The sequence below is a fragment of the Rhyacophila brunnea genome, unplaced genomic scaffold (assembly GCF_057557595.1).
Source record: "Rhyacophila brunnea isolate RB1 unplaced genomic scaffold, BYU_Rbru_1.0 scaffold_43, whole genome shotgun sequence".
Taxonomy (NCBI): domain Eukaryota; kingdom Metazoa; phylum Arthropoda; class Insecta; order Trichoptera; family Rhyacophilidae; genus Rhyacophila; species Rhyacophila brunnea.
In genome coordinates, this window is record NW_028233098.1 from 2,261,114 (window position 1) to 2,280,600 (window position 19,487).

Sequence of the window (19,487 nt, forward strand, 5' to 3'; positions counted from 1 at the left end):
AAATTATTAAATAAAAGATATATGTAAAAATTCGATTTTAAGAAATTTTTTCAAAATTATATATAAAAGAAACTTTGTCATATATATTTCTATGCTTCTAATATATAGATTAGAAGTTTTCACACATAATATTATATTGTCTTTAAGGCTTAAAAATCTGTAAACTCACTAGCAATTTGACAAAAATTTGATTTTTAGTGTTAATCTGTTTTAAGTTTTTTTTTTGCTGCTTACAATGTTTTTTTCTTATCGCCACATTGTCAAAGTATTCAACAGCATTCTTAGATTCAATATTTTAAATGTCGACTATTCGAGTCTTATATCAAATTTGGAACTTATATTTATAAAATCATGTTTTATCATTTCTGTTATGAATCACGCTCTTATTTTTTCTATATTCTCTTAATTTTAGAATAACGTTTTATATATTTATAATATTCTATAGGTTTTAATTCGTATCCTATAATCGTAGAACTTATCATGTATTTACCATATTTTATATCGTCCTTGCATCACCCCCCAGATAACTTTACTCCTTCTTTACTGTATTTGCTAGCTTCTTATAAATATTATTGTAAAATATGGTCTTTCAGATTAAACTGATGCTTCTTTCTACTTAAAAGAGCAGAATTAGAACTTAAGTGTGGTTAAACAGTTCGAATGCATTAGTTCTTACATACATACTAGTTACCCATTTATTTTTCCTATTTAAATTTAGACTATAATTGATTTTTTTCCTATCAATAGTATCTGAATTTAAATCTTAATAAAACACTAATCTTAAAGAAATTTGCATAAACATCATAGAAGTGCAGTTTATATATGATCTGCATTTTATTTTAGCAAAAAGATCTTCGCCATCAAAATTTTTATTTCTTAATATTTCGTCTAGTATTTTTGTTTTTTTTCTATCGGAAGGTTATGTGAACATAATTTTTATGGAACCTAAATCGAAGCTCTTTTTTAATGTTACTATGTTATAGGCTTTTTATCATTTATTAGTTTGCTTTATAGGTCTCAAAGTCGGTACTTTGTTCTGATTTCATTTTACCTAGGTAAATTAAAATCATTTTTATGGATTTAGTCAAAAGAGTGCGGGTCTTTGTAAATGGCACTGTAGTATGTGGCCTAAGCCTCAACCAAAACGCAGCACCATTTTGTATGAATCTACTCAAATGATAAATACCCGCATTTAGGCGGTCAATTTCAACTTAAATTTTAAACCATAACAATACTTACAAGCTAGGAATAAATAAGAGTCTAGAGGTATGGCGCAAAAAAAATGACTCGTATATTACCTAAACTTACGCCGTTTGGCATGGATATCTAAGAGTGTGAATTTTTATTGGTAGGATATCTAACCTGCAACAAAAGGTGACAGTTTTGGTCCTCTTATATGATCATAGAGCCCTGTAAAACATGTTTCTTCTAAAATAAATCTATTGGCTACAGTAAATTCATAGTATCTAATATTAAATTATGCTTAATAATCATAATATGGCTTCCTAAAAAGATAATAATTGTAAAATTATATATAAATTATAAATATAGTCCAGAGCTCTTAGATTAAGCAGAAACTATGATAAAATAAATTTTCGAAATGCAGATTACGAATATTTTATTGTCTTTGAATGTTCACCTATCTAATTATATAACAATAACAATTTTTTAGTCTTAATAACTTATTTAAAAGCGTTTTTTTTATTCTTTTATGAATTCAAAAAATGTTTTGTCATTAATAAAAAAGTTTTAGTTCGCTTCGTATTTAGTTCTTTATATCATTAGATATTTTTTGGATTAAAATTGTACAAAGATATATTATAATAATTTTTATTTGCCTGCTATACGAGCCTGTAATCTTAAAAAAAGTTATGCAGATTCTATAAATTCACATACAAATGACAAATATGAGTTTTTCTATGTTTAGATACTTTACAAAAAGCATGTTATTGCTTATAAAAATTTGCATATATCAAACAAGTGATGTATGCGAACATAAAAAACATATTTTTCATGCTAGTAAAATAAAATCAATTTTTTAAAAATTTCGGAATGTAATAAATTTTCTTGTTAAAATTTAGTGCCGGGGCACTAAAATGGCAAATGATGCACTAATGCGACTTAATAAAACAAAAAATAATTCGGATGACCTATACAATAGTACTCCGCGCATTCATAAAGATGTCAAGCTTTCAATTAATATATATATCGACAAAAAAATAGAAAAAAGCATACAAATGTGATACTGCAATTCAGAAACGCATATAGTATGTTCTAAGCCTGAAATTATAATTAAAAAAATAGAAAAAATATCTATGTGTAACCTATTCCTGATCTTCTCAAAAAAATGGCGATCGAACTTCATTCGTGAAAGTATATGAAATTTGTAAATGCCTAATCTGCCAATAATCGTATGAAAAAAATATTGTGCCAACCTAAAATGTGATTGAATTTTAAAATGGTTTTGACTTTTTAAAGGTTTATTTATAATTTTTGTAGTGTCTGTATATAAGAAACCAACAGTTTAGAAGAGAAATATTTTTTTATTCAGCATGCTAATATTTGAAAATTATTACAGCAAATAAATGAAAAATAAATTACTTGATGTAATTACATAGATAAATCCTATGTTAAGGTGTTGCATATTTCATTGATTACAATTTAAAAAGCTTTGAACAAGGTCAGAAAACAAGTTTATATATATTTCAATTTAAATTGTTATACAGAGCAACTAAAAAAGATGTAATTTCTCTTAAATTAATGTAAAAAAATTCTTTCAGGTCGAATAAAAATAAAATAAGTGACGAAATAATGATAATGGATATAAACTCGAACAGTAGAGATTATAATTATAAAACTGAAAAATTACATGCCATAAAAAATCCGAATAATAGTAAAACATGAACAAAATATTAAAAGAAAAGTCTTTTAATAAAAATAATATACGTTTATATTTTCATTTTAGAAATATATATAAGTGAAATTTATACAAATGTTATAATAGTGGTAATGAATAATCGAATATAACTTTATTATAATTATTAAAATATGGCATTGTAAATTATCAAGAATATAATATATTTTCTTACTTCTATTTTTATATAAACACAAGCTTAATTAATATAAAACAGGCATTTATATCACATTTTATTGCGATAAAAGATGCCAGTTCGTACGAAGTCATTATTGATTGATAAAATAGAATGTGTCTGATTGGATTTATATTTACCTCGACTAGAAGCTTTATGGTAACCACTATAAATACTTTGTTTCTATTTTCCCTCTGTTTATCGCATGTAAGAGTAAATTGAAATTCACATTAGTTAGTCTTTTATTATAAGTTAGAATACATAAAACAGCAAATAAATAGTATAATATCTTTTTGAAACGACCGAAATAATTTTTACTGCTGTTACTGAATGCAAAATAGCACTTTTTTATATTACAAAGTATATGTTCTTCAATAGTAGTTTTATATAACAAATTTTGAATTAGATACTACGAATTTTAACCGTAGAACCTCGTTGCATGTTTATATTTGTATAAAATTATATTAGATTATAAGAAAGTAATCTTTTTATTATTGCACTAGTGAAAAAATAGCTAAAACTAAACACACAAGTTTCTTTTTTGCTCTTAGCATTTTTTTCTTTTGCGGAAGATTAACAGCTCGTCTTAAAGAATCAAAAAAGAACGAATACATTAAAATAAATCTTTTAGCACTATTAAATGATTTTGTGTTCATAAAAAAGGAATTTTAGAATTCTTAAGATTGCTATTCTGTCCTTTATCAAAAGTTTAATATATCTTGAGTACATTCTATATGCGTTTTTATGAATTTGCAATTTATTTTTTGGTTTTTCAATTCAATATATTTTTCCGAATCTAAATATAATTTAATCATTTTGAATTTATCATATCTATTTTGTAACACAATTGAATCTTGTTAACACCTTTACATATTATTGAAAATAACTAGAAAGTTACTGTTTTATATATCTATTCTTAACATTTGTACTGGTACCTCACGCACTTATACATGATTATAATAATGCAAATTATAACTGAGACTTTGAAAATGGATTTTCTACTATTTTAAAAATATATCTCGCATGAATTCGTTGGATTTCATTTAAATTGTCCCCGTATATGCTATCTATAAATATGCGAGAAATCTGATTCCGTAAATCAATATACTAACTTTTTTGCTTTAGTTTATAACATCATCTAATAAAAAATGTATGTTATACATGATTTTACACTAAAATACTCTACCTTGGAATATTTATTATCGTACTTAAACTTTTTTAGATTAATTCCGATTCCGTATTTTATTTAAATCAACTCACAAATACACATGTATTGAATATCATGATTTTTGGATTTTATTCTACATTTATTTATGTGTTGAGATATATTTATCTATTTAGACATATTCGGCTCATCGGGAATATTGCACAACTATTTAGTGCATCTTTTGGTACCTTCCCTTGTTTATCTTCAATCACTACTCTAATTTCTCAAATGAGATAAATTCAAGGGTTTTCCGAAGTGTGAGAGCTTGCATGTATGCTTCTATTTCGTTCGGGATTTATAGCCTCTTAACAAATTGTTTATTAATTTTTTCAACAAATCATCCCAAGTCATTGCATACGTTATTATTAGTTTACATATGAAACATAACCAAGTTCATATGCCAAGATGTCATACTTCCCATATTTTTCATTCTCAACTTCAGTTAAGGTGTCAAAGCTAGTTTTATCTATTTCAATCAACGTAATAATTTTTCTTTTTTATCGTATAGAAATAGCAGGTATATTTTATATATTAAAATATGTGTTATTATTCTAGTATTAACCTTTTTTTATATATTTTTGTTTTCGCAAATCTCTTGTACTGAGTGAGTTCTGATCTTTTTTATTTTCTCATAGTTTTATCGTCTTGATAAGAGGAATGAAGACATCTATATATTTCGTTGTACCTTCAAGTGTAATCATGCCCGGACATTTTCTCGAATTTCGTTGCAAGGTGGTCGATTGTTTTCATGGATTCGTTAAAATGTGGGCATTTTTATATCGCACCTAAAAAAATTCTGTCTTGAAAAAACAGAATTTTCCTTCTTCACATGGCTTAATGTTGCCGTATTATATCCATCTTGACGATCTAACAATAATAACCATATCATTATTCTTGGCTGCAAAAGGTTTTTAATTTAATGATTTTATATTTATTTTCACCACATACTTTCTATCTGCTTTTTCTCTAGTGTCTCGGAATCTGTATGGTACAAAAAGTTTCAAACTGTATTATTTATGCGTCTTCTCTTTTATACAATACCATCTTTTCGATTAGAAGATTACTGATTCTAAAAGAATCAAGTAAAGTTCTTTTGTGTAATATTTTTTTTTGGTATTTTTCAGTTATATTTCTTTTTTTTTGGTATTTACTGTATCCTTTTATAATAATATTAAATAAAATCAACTGTATTATTTAATAAAATCACAAATATGGGGCATTAAATTTGAAACATACATATGAATAAAAGATCTGATGTTTTTCAAATTTATATTGTGCATCATTGGATGCATATTCGGCTGTTTTCCGCTATTTATTTGTGTATTATATTCTGCTAGGGGACTTTCTTAACTTTTCCTTATTGTTTAATAAAAAAATATAAGAAATTTGATTACTTTTATCGAAATTTTCTTATTTACACATATATAAACTATCTATTCAAACAGTTTTACAATTGTTATTTTACCGATGATTTGAGTAATTTTAGACTCTTATTTCTTTATATCGTCAGATGCATATGTTCAACTTTTATTTCGACAAAATTAAATATATCAGCATCTTATCATTTTATATTTTTGAAGATCATAAACCTCAATAATTTTGAAAGATAGAAGCTAAGAAAATATGATTTAATAAAAAATAAAACAATCCCTAATTTATAAAGCAAGATATATATTAAACCGTATGTCAAAAAATGGTATCTTATAATGGCGAAAATCAAGATAAGTTCATAATAGATTTATAAATAGTATCTGAAAGCTTGCGAAAAAACAAATAATGGCATTGCAAAATACACTTGAATAATTAAGTCTTGAAAGTAGTAGATACACTGAGGAAGATTGTGTAGATGTTGTGACCAAAAGAGGAATTCGGCAATTTTTTTTATGCAGAGAAATATAAAGTTTTGCTTGAACAAATTTGGATCGCTAAAATATATTTAAAACATAAGTGAATGTTGGAATTGAAAAATTCTTATTTTTAGAGGGCAATTAATAATCTAGTATTTATGGTGGAAAGTAACTATTTGATGTTTAAAATGAATGAAACTAAGGTATCAAACCCATAAAGATTAAAATTTTCATTGTTAAAACATCTAAAGTTTAATGATTATTTGTATTGTTTATGAGATTTTCAAAAATGATTATAGGGCCAAAAAGCAAAAAATTGTCATAGAATTTTCAACTTAAAAACCTTTTAAGGTTTATTAACCTAAAATATAATTGGGCATAAATTTTAGATGATATTAATGTTTTCACATCTGAATGAAGAATCGAAATTATATTTAATGGGATAATTTTATATATAAATGTGCTTCTAATTTTTATTCAATTGATGATTACAATTAGGAGTTTTGTATATTCAAATAATAATAAATATGATTAAAGCCTACGAAAAGGTGTTACAGGCATCTAAATTCTTACGATTTTAATTAATAACCTTTCAACTGAATTTTTAGTGCCAAAGTATACTATAGTTACAAACTTCTAGCAAAACACATCCTCTAGACATAAGTTGATTATCTTATGTTATATTTTTGTGATTTTACATATTTCCTATTTTTAACATGTAAAAGGCTTTTTATTAATAAAAATTCCTTTTGCAAAATTAGTTAGCTCATCAGGGATATGTGCCAACTTTCATACGCAGAATTTGACATCTTCCGTTGATTACTCTATTTCGAATCTTTTTTTTTAGTGTCTTGCAGTGTTTGAGAGCTTGCATATATGTCTCTATTACAACAGGAAATTAAAACACCTGTAAATATTTATGGTAATATCAAGTAAGCAAAAAACAAGCCAATTTATTACATAAGAATTATTAATGGATATATTATCATCCCAGTATGCCCAAAAAGATTTATATTTCAATTCTGTTAACAAAATTATTTAGTATATCAGATCAAAAATACAAAAAAAAAACTTCGGTAAATAATAAATCAACAAGAAGTATTATGTATGAAATTTATTCCTATATTATTTATGTGGATTTTGACTGTTTATTTATTTTTTCGTAAAATTTTACAGCAAATCAATATATTATTTCAAAACCATAAAAAAAAATTTGAACGAATTTTAACGATATGTATAAAAGAAAGTAATTTTACGGATTTAAAATTTTATATAATCTTTAGCAACTTTTGTTACCAGATTTTCAGAGACCATTAATTATTAATGATCTTAATTAAAATTTAACAATGATTTATTTTTAAAATCAAAATATTAAAGATGCCAATTTTTGAATAAGTTTGTGGTTAAATCAATTTATTATGCTTTGCCGATCTAGGCATTTTATATTTGATAATAATCTTCTAAAAGAAACGAATAAGATAAAAAACGAATTATATCGCTTTTTTATTATAAATAAGCAGAATTAAAAAGATGCTTTAATAACTATTTACATTGATAAGATTCGCCGTTGTGTTTATTTTAAATATAAGTATAAAAACCGGCCACAGAATTCAGAAAAACTCACAAACTGATAAGTCGCGAAAAAAGATAGGATAAAGATGAAAATATAGCAGAGGATAGAATAAAAAGTATTATTGAGGTTTACTTCAAGGATTGTATTACAATGTATGTTTGTGTAATATAAAAAACAAATTTAAAATGTACCGTCAAAGAATATAATAACTACCACTTAATTTATTTACAAAATAATATGAAATATAATTCACTATATTTCTTGCAAAAAAAAATAGTTGGTTATATTATTTTATTAGAAAAAGTAAATTTAATCAATTATATCTATTTAGAAGTGGTCTGCCTATTGGGAACTTTGCACAACTCTTTGATGCATCTTTTGACACGCCCCCTGATATATCTTTATCAAATGCTCTTGTTCTCTCAAATGAGATGAGTTCAGTGTCTTACGAAGGTTGAGCATTCATGCATGCTTCCTCATCTTCAAGTACTTTTAAATCGATAAATTACAGCTCTAAAATGTTATTTTATACAAACTCTTTATAGATTAAAAATACAAGAAAATTGTCATTTTGTTTTCTGATCTTGAAAAATGATACTTATTTTGTCTTATAAAATATGCATAGAATATAAGACTTATATATAGGAATTAGTAGATTAGAAATAATATAAGTCTTGATGTTTTATTTATTTTATTTTCGTATAAAGGGCTGCTTTCTATTTTTTTTATAATATAATTTGGTTAGTAAAATTATTAAATTGTAACAACGCGTCATTACATGAAAAATTTTGGCTCAATTTATACATATAATCTTATAAAGAATGCCAGTCTTAAAAACATATACGTTTTATAATTTAAAAACGCATTGGAATATTTAAATCGCGCTCACGGCCAATCGTAACATATATATAGAAAATCCTAGCTTTTGTAATTAATCGTCTGTTTTTGATGCTTCATATGATAATATATTACTTTTGCTGTTAGAGAAATGTTTAATGCGTATTTTTGAACAGAAACGTCATTTTGTTTTTAAAGACAGTTTATTTCCCAAAATGAAATTCAGTATCTAATATAGAAATGATGTAAAATATAATAGTGTTATTTTTGTCGAAGCCATGAACGATCTACCTCAATCATATTGCAAAGCCACGGGGAAACGACAAGAAACTAACCTGGGCAATCACAATCCACATATAAATTGTCTTAACATCAATCCTAGCAGTAGTGTATCAATAATTCCAAACTTGCCTATTGCAGCACCCGTAGTTAATCCACCATCTACATTCACATTTGATAAAAGCACACACTGCTTTGTGGTTACAGCTCAAAAGAGATGCTCAACAGTTTATGTGTTTTTTGTACTCATAGGCATTATTATTGGACTCTTCTACCTTTTCACAGTATTTTCTTTTGTTGTTTACTATAAGAAACATTGTTACTACATGCTTTTTATGGGTCGAACTAAAGCATTTGAATTCTGTTATTATATTTTAACAATCTTATTTGGATGTCTATTGTCTTCTCTCATGGTTTTCTGGTCTCTTAGAATGTGCGCTCGTTTGAAATTACATTTAAACATCTTTGTAGGCGTTTTTTGGATATTTTGTGCTTTGGGCTACACATCTCTAGTTAAGATATGCATTGATTTTAAATTCGAAAAGAATTAACTGATTTATGTTAAATAAATGACATTTTGATGCTTACTTATAAAGTGAAAAAATAATTCCTCTAATATCTTCTAAAAAAATATTTCACATCGATATAATTAGTATGTCATCGAAAACAAAATTTAGATTTGTAACATATGCAAAAAAAACCTGGTTCGGTACATTATTTTAAAAAAATAAGGCAGGATTTAAATTTTTTTCAAATCCTTAATATTCTATTGTATAACTTCTTCCTCATATTTTATACCAGCTTGAACTGAAATCGAACTTTATTTTTTCAATATTGGAATTTTAAGGCCTTTTTTTCATGTATAATAAAATAAAACTAAATGAATAGCCCCGACTTATTTGCGAAAGATAAAAATAGATAAATCATGATTTCAATCAGTAAAAAATACGTATATCCACAACTTGTGAATACAGTCAATGGTTTTTCTTTTGATAAAATCACTTCCATACTGGTAATTTTTATAATTTTATTAACTATATAAATATTTAACATCGTAAGATACATAACGCAATTTATAAGAACTAGTTTTTCCAGTTTATTTATATTTTTTTGTATAAACTTTTGATGCGGAAATCGACTTTCTGTCAAAAATAATTTAAATTCATCTAAATCATAAATCGGCTATATATAGCGGTTTTTTTGCTTTCATTTCTATTTAATATAGCATAAATATCTATTTTAGAAAAATAATCATAATTTTGTTCTTCTTACTCATATTATCGATAATTGCAGTCGTATTTAAATATAGTATCCACCCGTGAGATCACGGACCAATCTATTAAACAGTATGTAAATGACAATCATGACTTAAATTATTCAAATTTATTACAAATCAGTTCTATATTCAAAATAGCTCGCAAAATATTAAATAGCATTTTAATTTTATATACACATAAACATTCGCTCTTTATAATAAAATTCAACGTGGTAAATGTTCAGAAATTTTTAAATACAATATTGAGTATATTTAACATGATCTATATCTTGTGCAGAAATAAAGATTAAGTTTGTCAATATAAGAACAAAATAAGCATAACTCGTATAGGAATATATTCAGTTATACTAAATGATCTTCAATGGGTATGTTTAAAAGCGTACAATTATCTTTCTAGTATCTTTTTTGCATAATTAATTTGCAATTGTAGACCAATAAAATAATCCGTGTATAAATTTTTTCACCTATACCACAATGAAAATTATAGCCATTTCTACCAGTTTCATTTATACACCAGTGAAGAAATTATTCCAAAATTTAATTTTTAAGCATCTTTTTTTGGTTGAACTGAAACAATTTTTTCTGTTATAGTTACTAAAAATTTAATAAATGAAAAAGGTGTGTTATGATTCTATATCAGATGTCTTACTTTTTTTATTTAAAAATCCGCATTCGATAAATTAACGAAAATATAGCCAGTAATAAAAATTTAATCTTCTACTATATAAAAAATTTTGCATGTAAATTCTAAAATAAATATGTTTAAATATATTTCAATGTATTTTAGCACAAAATGCATTTGATATAATGTACAAAAAAATAAACAGTTATATAAGATAAGAAAATAGTAAATAGTATAAATATTATCATTATAGCATTCTTGCTGTTTGTGTTAATTATACAATAAGGGTATGCGTAGTTTGTTTTGATGTTTCAAAGAATAATATTTTTATACAAGTATAAGTTTATGCTGTAAAGTTGGCTTTCTATGTGTATATGGTTATTCAATGTCGTATTTTTGACTTTTAACCTTTACTAAAGTACAGGTTTTTCAAGCTAATTGATTCGTTTAAGGTTTTTTTTGTAAAAAAAAGAAAAAATTATATTCGTTTTATATGAAATTAAAAAAATATGCCTACTTATATACATGCTAGGCGAGTTTAATTGCGGTAAAAACATTATAATACAAAAAAGACCAAGAACATACGCGGAAAAATAAAAAAAAAAGATCTTCAAGCTTATTAAGTTCATGCTTTTTATTTATATTTTATTTATCGTATTTTTATTTAAATTTTTTACTATTTTATATACTGGTTCTATACTTTATCTTAAATATATATTTTTTTAGAAACTAATACCGCCTACTAATATAATCAAAATTTTAAAACCCAAAAATAAGTCATATTCTTTTAAAACAGTTCTTAGAAGTATTCTAGGTATAAAAAAGAATGACAGAGTGGAGGAGAAATCGTAAAGGGATAATGAACTGGCTTGGTAAACGAATCAAGCTATTCTTTAAGATGAAAACGTCTATTTAAGTGCCGAAAAAACGTATACTATGTATAATTACTACCTTTACCTATAAATCATATGATTGAAAAATTAAATTATTGTCTTTAAATTATAAGAATATAAAAAAATGGATTTTATATGACTATTTGGATTTGAATGTTAAGAAATGTGCTGTTATGCAAAACATGCAAAAAATTATACAAAAAACAGTTTAATAATACTCTTTGTTAGTTTACTTGTTCAAATCTTTTGGAATTTTAGATGCTTGTTTGAGTGTACAATTGTTTTTCGAGGCGAGTTTTTAAATAAATTATATGTAATATAATAATCCGAGTATATTGAGAATTTCTTTTAGAAAGATTCGTACTAGATTCGCCTTCAGTTCAAATTCGCGCTTACATCAAAAACATTTGATCACAATTAAACAGAATAGTTGTCCCAAACATTAAAAAAGGTAAGTACATATTTATTAAATTTAAAAAAAGGTGCTTTGAACTAACTTTTTCATATACTATGAATATTTGCTCTTAGAATAGTTAATTTTTTTACGTAATTTACGCATTGGGGTTCTTCTTATTCGTTAAAACGTGTAAAATAAAAATCTCCCTACTTCTTTTTAAGAGCCAATTTAGGTACACATTTGTATTATAGACTTATATGTCAGAATCCCTGCATTTAAAACAGCAGGAATAGAATATAATGCATTTCGGTTTTTTATATAGTGGAACTCATGTTGAAAAGATCTGTAAGTTATTTTATAATATATAAAAATAAGCGAATCAATAAAATTTGGTTTTTACCAAAAAAAAATGAGATACAGCTATTTCTTTTGTAATTCGGTATAAATGTGGGCATATTACACGGCTGGATCAACAATATGCACCATTTTATAAAATTGGTATTTTCGCGATGCCCTTAGTAAGATTTCACACCAATGTCAGTAATTAAATTCATTTGATACACAATAGATTTTTTTTTATTTTAAAAGAAGCCGGAATTTCTAAATTAATTTATTTACTAAATAAGAGAAATAACAACGGAAACTAATTTGTTTTCTGAATTGTTAAAATATAAAAAATTCTAAATCGTTATGTTTATTAGTGTTCATGAAATATTATTCGATACCCTTTATAAATCATACAAAGCTATTTTAAAAATGGTAATTTATGTCCACCCGTGTTTTTTCTATAAAAAAAATAGTGATTAATAAATAAATTCAAATAAAATGGGTCAAAAAAGGTGAAATCAATTGCTTAAATTTATTTTTTGTGCATTACAACAGTAAATGTCGAAAAAAAATGTTTTTTCTTCTTTCGGTCATGTGTTTATTTTAGAATTTCTTATTCAGTTTATATTTAAAAATTAGTATAAATTAGTTTTAATCATGTATGCTTGAAATTTTGTTTTTTCTTGATGCATGCATTTGTGTTATATATATTAATTGCTCTTTATACTATATTTTAGAATAAAATTAACTGAAAATATTTTTTATTAATGGATTAGTTTCTTTAAATGAATTTCATCTATTAAGACGTAGTCAGCCTTTAAGGGAATGATGTACAATTTCTTAATAAATCTTTTGACATCTTACCTCTTCAATCTTCATCTACTGCTCTTCTTATCTAAAACGAGATGATTTCAGTGTCTTAAAATTTACGGAAAATTTTTAATTGTTCAAAAAATTTAGTGCATGGTAAATTATACAATGGAATTTTATCATGTAAAGCGCAAATTAAAAATCCTTATTTATGAATGCACTATAATGTATAGGTAAAGTATTTAAAGAAATTTTATGCCTAAAAATAAGAAAATTTAATTATTTTATTCTTTGAATTGTGTAAAAAATTGATATAATTTACTTTTTTGATAATTTTTTTTATGGTTTTTATTACTTAGAGTTTATTTATTTTCATCGTGCATATATATTGCTATATTTTATGTAAATAGTGATATAAGACTATTTTATAGGTAAATATTTATATCTTATATTAGGAGGGTGAGGTGGTTGAGCGGTTTACAAGTCTGACCCCTAGGTCAGGGGTCGCGGGTTCCATTTCCACCCACCCCACTAATTTCCGAAACGAATTTACTCTAAAGAAAAATACTCAAGGGGGCGGCCAGTGGACCATAAAAGATAAACCATAAAGCACTGACAAGCCATGAGAAAAAGGAGGTTGCTGTGTAAGCCGTTGAACTCTGCCTTCAGTATTGAATAAGATCCCACACCGTTCAGCAAGGATATAGGTAAGTGTAGAGTGTGGTTGTAGCTTGGAACTTGTAGCGATGAACAGTAGACAGAATCTCATTCCCTCCACATAATGACTGCCGCCTATGAGAAAGGGCCCAATCTACGGTGATTACGGGTGACAAGAAGTGCTGGAGGAGTCCCACAGAGAGACGCAGCAGTTAAGCAATAGTTCCTATGTATATAAAGCGAACTTCCTAAAAAGTAATAATAGAAGTAAAACATAAATAAATAAAGTAAATTCGATTAGAATTTCTTATATTAGAATAGCTAAGATATTGAAAACAAAATAAATATAAAAAAAACGTATTTCTTGATTTTACAATATGTAATCGCACATTTATTGTTATTCTAAAGCCGCGATAGAAATTATTCATAAAGTTTTAGGCATGGAAAAAAAATTAATATGGTTAAAAAGCCCAGATACATATGTTAAAATAGGAAAAAGCCCAATACTGGATAACATAGCACGATAGATTATAATCAATCATATTAAATTGAAGATATTGGTTTCGAATACATTACGTATATAAGAGTATATAAGGCATATAATAGTATACCGTTAACTCGGTTAAAAAATCAATTATTCTATAAAATTTTCAAGTATAAATTTTTATACTGAAAAAAATCCAACGAAAAAGCTTAAAATTATTTATAACACAGATTTTATTGCGATGAAAGGCCAAAATTATGTTAAAATATAATGTTAGAATAAGAAAAATAACAAGATCAAGCCATAATTCTATGATTTCGATTATTATATTAAAAATTAAAACTCATTCAGCTGATTGTCTCAAAATATAATACCAAATTACGTGCTTGCTACTTTGTAAATATAATTACGTATGCACGAGGCTAACTGGAAAAGCTTTGACTGCGCCTTTGGGTAACTAGTTCAGGAAATCATACGCATTCTATCAATTTTTTTTGTTAATATATTTGAATAGGGTAATCGTGTAGAGTTACAACAAAACCACATCTAATTGTATTTTACAATCTCATGGTAGGTTAAAAATATCCATAGGTTTTTTACCATGTTTTTAACAGTTTCATGTCATTCATCTATAATTTTATATTTGAATACTGCTATCATATGTCGATAAAAAATGCCTTCAATCATTTATTATAAAATTATACTTCAAATACTCTAAAACTAACCCACAAAAAAAGCTGAATTGCAAGTTAAATTTACAAAAAAAACTGCATTTTAAAACTAAATTTAAATATTTCATTTATCTTTTAAATATAAAGGATTTTTGCATTTAAAAATATTTGTTAATATACTGAGGGCTAATGTATAGGAAGCAAACAATATTACAATTAAATTTCGTGAGAAAAAAACGTACCTAGTTATGATACTGCTATATAAATATTAATAACGTGCTTAAAAAAATATAAAGGTATATCAAACCTCCCTTATATTATAAAAAAGAACATATAAAAACATTTTTTTCTTAAACACGGACTTCCATAATTAGAAAATATACAAAGTATATCTTTAGGCGTTTGCAAGAAACTTAAAAATTGTAATTTTTTTCTGGGATCATTTAAAATTATGATCATTTGATAAAGAAAAGTAATATTGATAAAACTATTTTTATATAGCATATAGGCCTAAATATTGTAATCAAGAAGATTTATGGGGTTCAAAAATAACAATATTGCAATGAGATCTTGCTTCAATATGTATTATATGTTTTTACACATAGAAGATATAAATAAATGATCTTGACGTAAAAAAAATAAATTATTGCACGAAGGAAGTGTTTTTTACCTAAAAATGCCTAGGTTACAAAAATAGCTTGAATAATATTGAGTATTTACTATTTTTAGGACACATTTTAAATATATCTAAGTGTATACAGTTTTAAAAGGGTACATACATATAGAAGTTATGGAAGCTAGACATCATGATACTTTTTTCTTAAATCATAAATTTTTGTAAAATCCAGTCTTTTTTTTATGCATTTTATCGATAGAAAAAAAATAAAATCTTTCTCTTTTTTGAAAATTTAAATAACTGGTATTTCATTCTATTTGAGCTTGCGACGTATTGTAGCGCACGTTCATATAAAAAACCTTGAATGATTAATTTATAGGTTATAATTATTTAATTATGCGAACGCATTTTTAATTTATTGAAGTAATTTTATTGAAAAAAAATATAGCCTCTTAGGCTTATGCATGTATATGGCATAATGAACGATTTATCATCATAAAAAATAATATCGATATCCCTCTCGGTTTTTACAATAAAATATATATAATTACCTATATAAATCAATGGAACCTAGAAACATGAAAATTGGCATACGCTTTAATCTAAATCACATTTTTAACGCGATAATGAAACCTTTTACTGTGAAATTATCACATTTAATGACATTATATTGTGTTTTTGGTTTTTTGCATTATTATAATGAATTTGAAGCCTTTTATGAACAAAATTGTATTATAAGCACAATTATATTAATATTTAATGGGTCTAAAAAATATTCATGATAAGTAATATATCCCTAGTCTGGGAAAATATTATTAATTCTGTCTGAAAGAATTAAAGTCTAGTATAAATAATAAATGCAAAACTTGGTCAAAAAACCGTAAGTCGCTGTGTTTGTTTGTATTCATAGTGTAATATCTACAAATGTAATTGAAAAAAAAAACTCATATTATTTAAATATTTAAAACGTTTTCTAAAGCCAGTAACTGTTTATTATGAATATGGTATCATCAAAAAATATAACCTCGATTAATACATCAATGAGAGTTTAATGTATACAATAAATAGGAAAATATTATCGATTTAAATTTTATTTTTTACTTTATTAAAAATTCATGCTTAATCTCGTTTTATATGCTTTATGTAGAGATCTTATATATAAACAATTAATATTTTATTTTTTATTACTTTATAGCTCAGTAAAGGTTTTTTATCAATTCTTATGCCAAAGACTGCATCGACACGACAAATTTTTTTAGCCGTACTATATTTTGCGTTTATATTGTGTCTGCATTTTTCCTGGTGACTATTTTTTAATTTGTTAGTGCATTATACAATATTTATAATTTACGGTCTAAATGAGAATGCATGAATATTTGTGAAATTAGTTTATTTTTTTATTGAGTTTTTAAAGGTTAGATATAAATAAGTATAAATTTGATATAGCTAATCAAGAAGAAATACTTTTTTATGGTTAATCGTTTACATTTTCACATGAAAATCAATAAAAAATAGATGCACGCCATTTAACAATAACTGTGAAAGCATTAAAGTTACAACAGATGTTAAAAAATTATAAAATAAATGACTCCTTAATTTTTATCTTTTACCACCTTTATAGTTTTACTCTGCTATTTATTTGGAACTTAGTATTGATCAGAAATAATGTTCTTTTTTCCTTCAAGGTCTCATTTTTTTTGCAAAGTTTACTCCGTATAAAATTTAAACAATAATATCAGACATAAATATTTTTTCGTACGGGATTATTATCAAAATTTTTCTTTAAAATTTATCTATTTATATAAAGTATATTCAGCAGTAGTACTTTTTATTTACAATGCTTCATGACTTTTTTTACAATTTCAAGAACATCTTTAGCTGAAAATTCTTTTTTTATACAAAGCCTTATTGCTGGAATGGGATTTTCGATAACACCGACTCTTATTCCTTCCTTTTCAAGTGAGCGTTTGATCTTTCTTATGTTCACTATTTCAACTAATTGTTCTTCTAAAATAGATTCCGTCTCGCACATACACATTTTGCTTGCTATAACTATCATTGGTGAATCGCTATGTGACGTAATTATATAATTTTTAGATTCAAATTTTTCGATAAAAATAGTAGCTAACCGCGTTATATCTTCCATGTTTTTATCTATACTCAAATTACACATAGCATTTTTAGCCAAGTATCCAGGCATGGAGGCTGAAAAACAATAACTCGGTGCGGAAAGTCTTTGGTAGTCCGTTGTAAAAACCGTTCCTGCTGCAAATCCTCCGCTACCACTATAAAAATGCGCAAGAGATCCGATAATTACATCAATTTCATACACAGATGTTTTGAAATATTCAGATATCCCACCTCTTCCTAGCATTGGTATGCTTAATGATTCATCAACAATTAACCTTAGCTTATATTTGTTCTTCAATGAAATTAATTTCGGTAGGTCTATTATATCTCCTGTATTTTTGAATAGACCTTCAGTAATTATAAAATTTCTTTTGCCTTTTTCATAAAAACGATTTATCTTGGCTTCGAGATCTTCTAAATTTGTCCACGAAATAGATGATCCTTTTGTAATTCCAACAGCTCTAAGAATTGCTTCATTGCAAAATTGATTATAAAAAACAATATCATAATGCTTACAAAAACACGTGATTACAGAATTAATACATGTGAAGTTGTTGGAATACAATATAGAGCTTTCGACACCAATAACATCCGCAATTGTTCTTTCGAGTTTAAGATGAAGATCTAAAGTTCCATAAAACCCAGGTGGTCCACAAGTTCCTATTCCATATTTTTTTATTACATCAACTATTTCATCTTTGTTTTTAAAACGTAGATCAAATAAATCATAATCTGCACACTCAAATTTAATAGTATATCTTCTTCTTTTTTCGGATTCGTATGCAGATGTAAAGAAACAAGGCATGGTTTGCAAATTTTCGATTGGAAATTTTTCATCCACAATATCCTCTGGCCTGAAATCCTCAATGAGCTGATCTTTTGTTTTTTCGTCAAGAAAAATTTCGTACCGCCTCGATTTATATCCATATTTGAACAATATATATAATATTAGTGCTTCTGCTATGTATCTAGTTATGGGAATTAAGAGATCTTTGTTTTCTATAATTGTATATAGCATACTTCATTTTTTAGCAAAAAATGTTTTGTGTCAAAGATGTTCTAAGAACAATAAATCAAATTATTACATAAGTATAAAAATGAATACACAAAAACAAAAAGTGAAAATATTATAGAATTAATAAATATATGGTTTTCTTTGAAATCACAAAAAAATAATAAGAAATAGAAAAACAAATTATGAATTTATATCATGTAGACCTATATATTATCGTTTAATTTGTAATTTTTTTATATACAAACTGCAAGAGATAAGCTTATCTGTATAGTTGTGATGTAAAAGCATAAATTGCATATGAAAATTATCGAAAATAAGCCTTGAACAATAATCCTATGCCACAATGAGAACGGTATAGACAGAATAAATTTCATAAATCTCATATAAAATTGAAAATGTAAATAAATTTATAATTTACACTGTAAATACAATCCCAAAATTAATTCTCTTAATTGATAAAATGTCTATTGTTCAAGCTAGTGAAAAAAAAATGCATATTAAATATAACAAACATAGCATTTAATGGTTTAAAAGAAGTGAAAAATTGGAAAATATTAAGATAAATAATATCAAATCAAAAAAAGATATATTTTTTTATTTCATAAACAATTATTAAATTTATTCGTTTATTCTGATAATTTTTCATTTATCTTTTATTATTGAACTTAAAAACCATTGTCATATGTAAATCATCTATATATAGATATAATTAATATGCGATAAATTGCACATGTATCGAGCATTTTATTGCAAAACT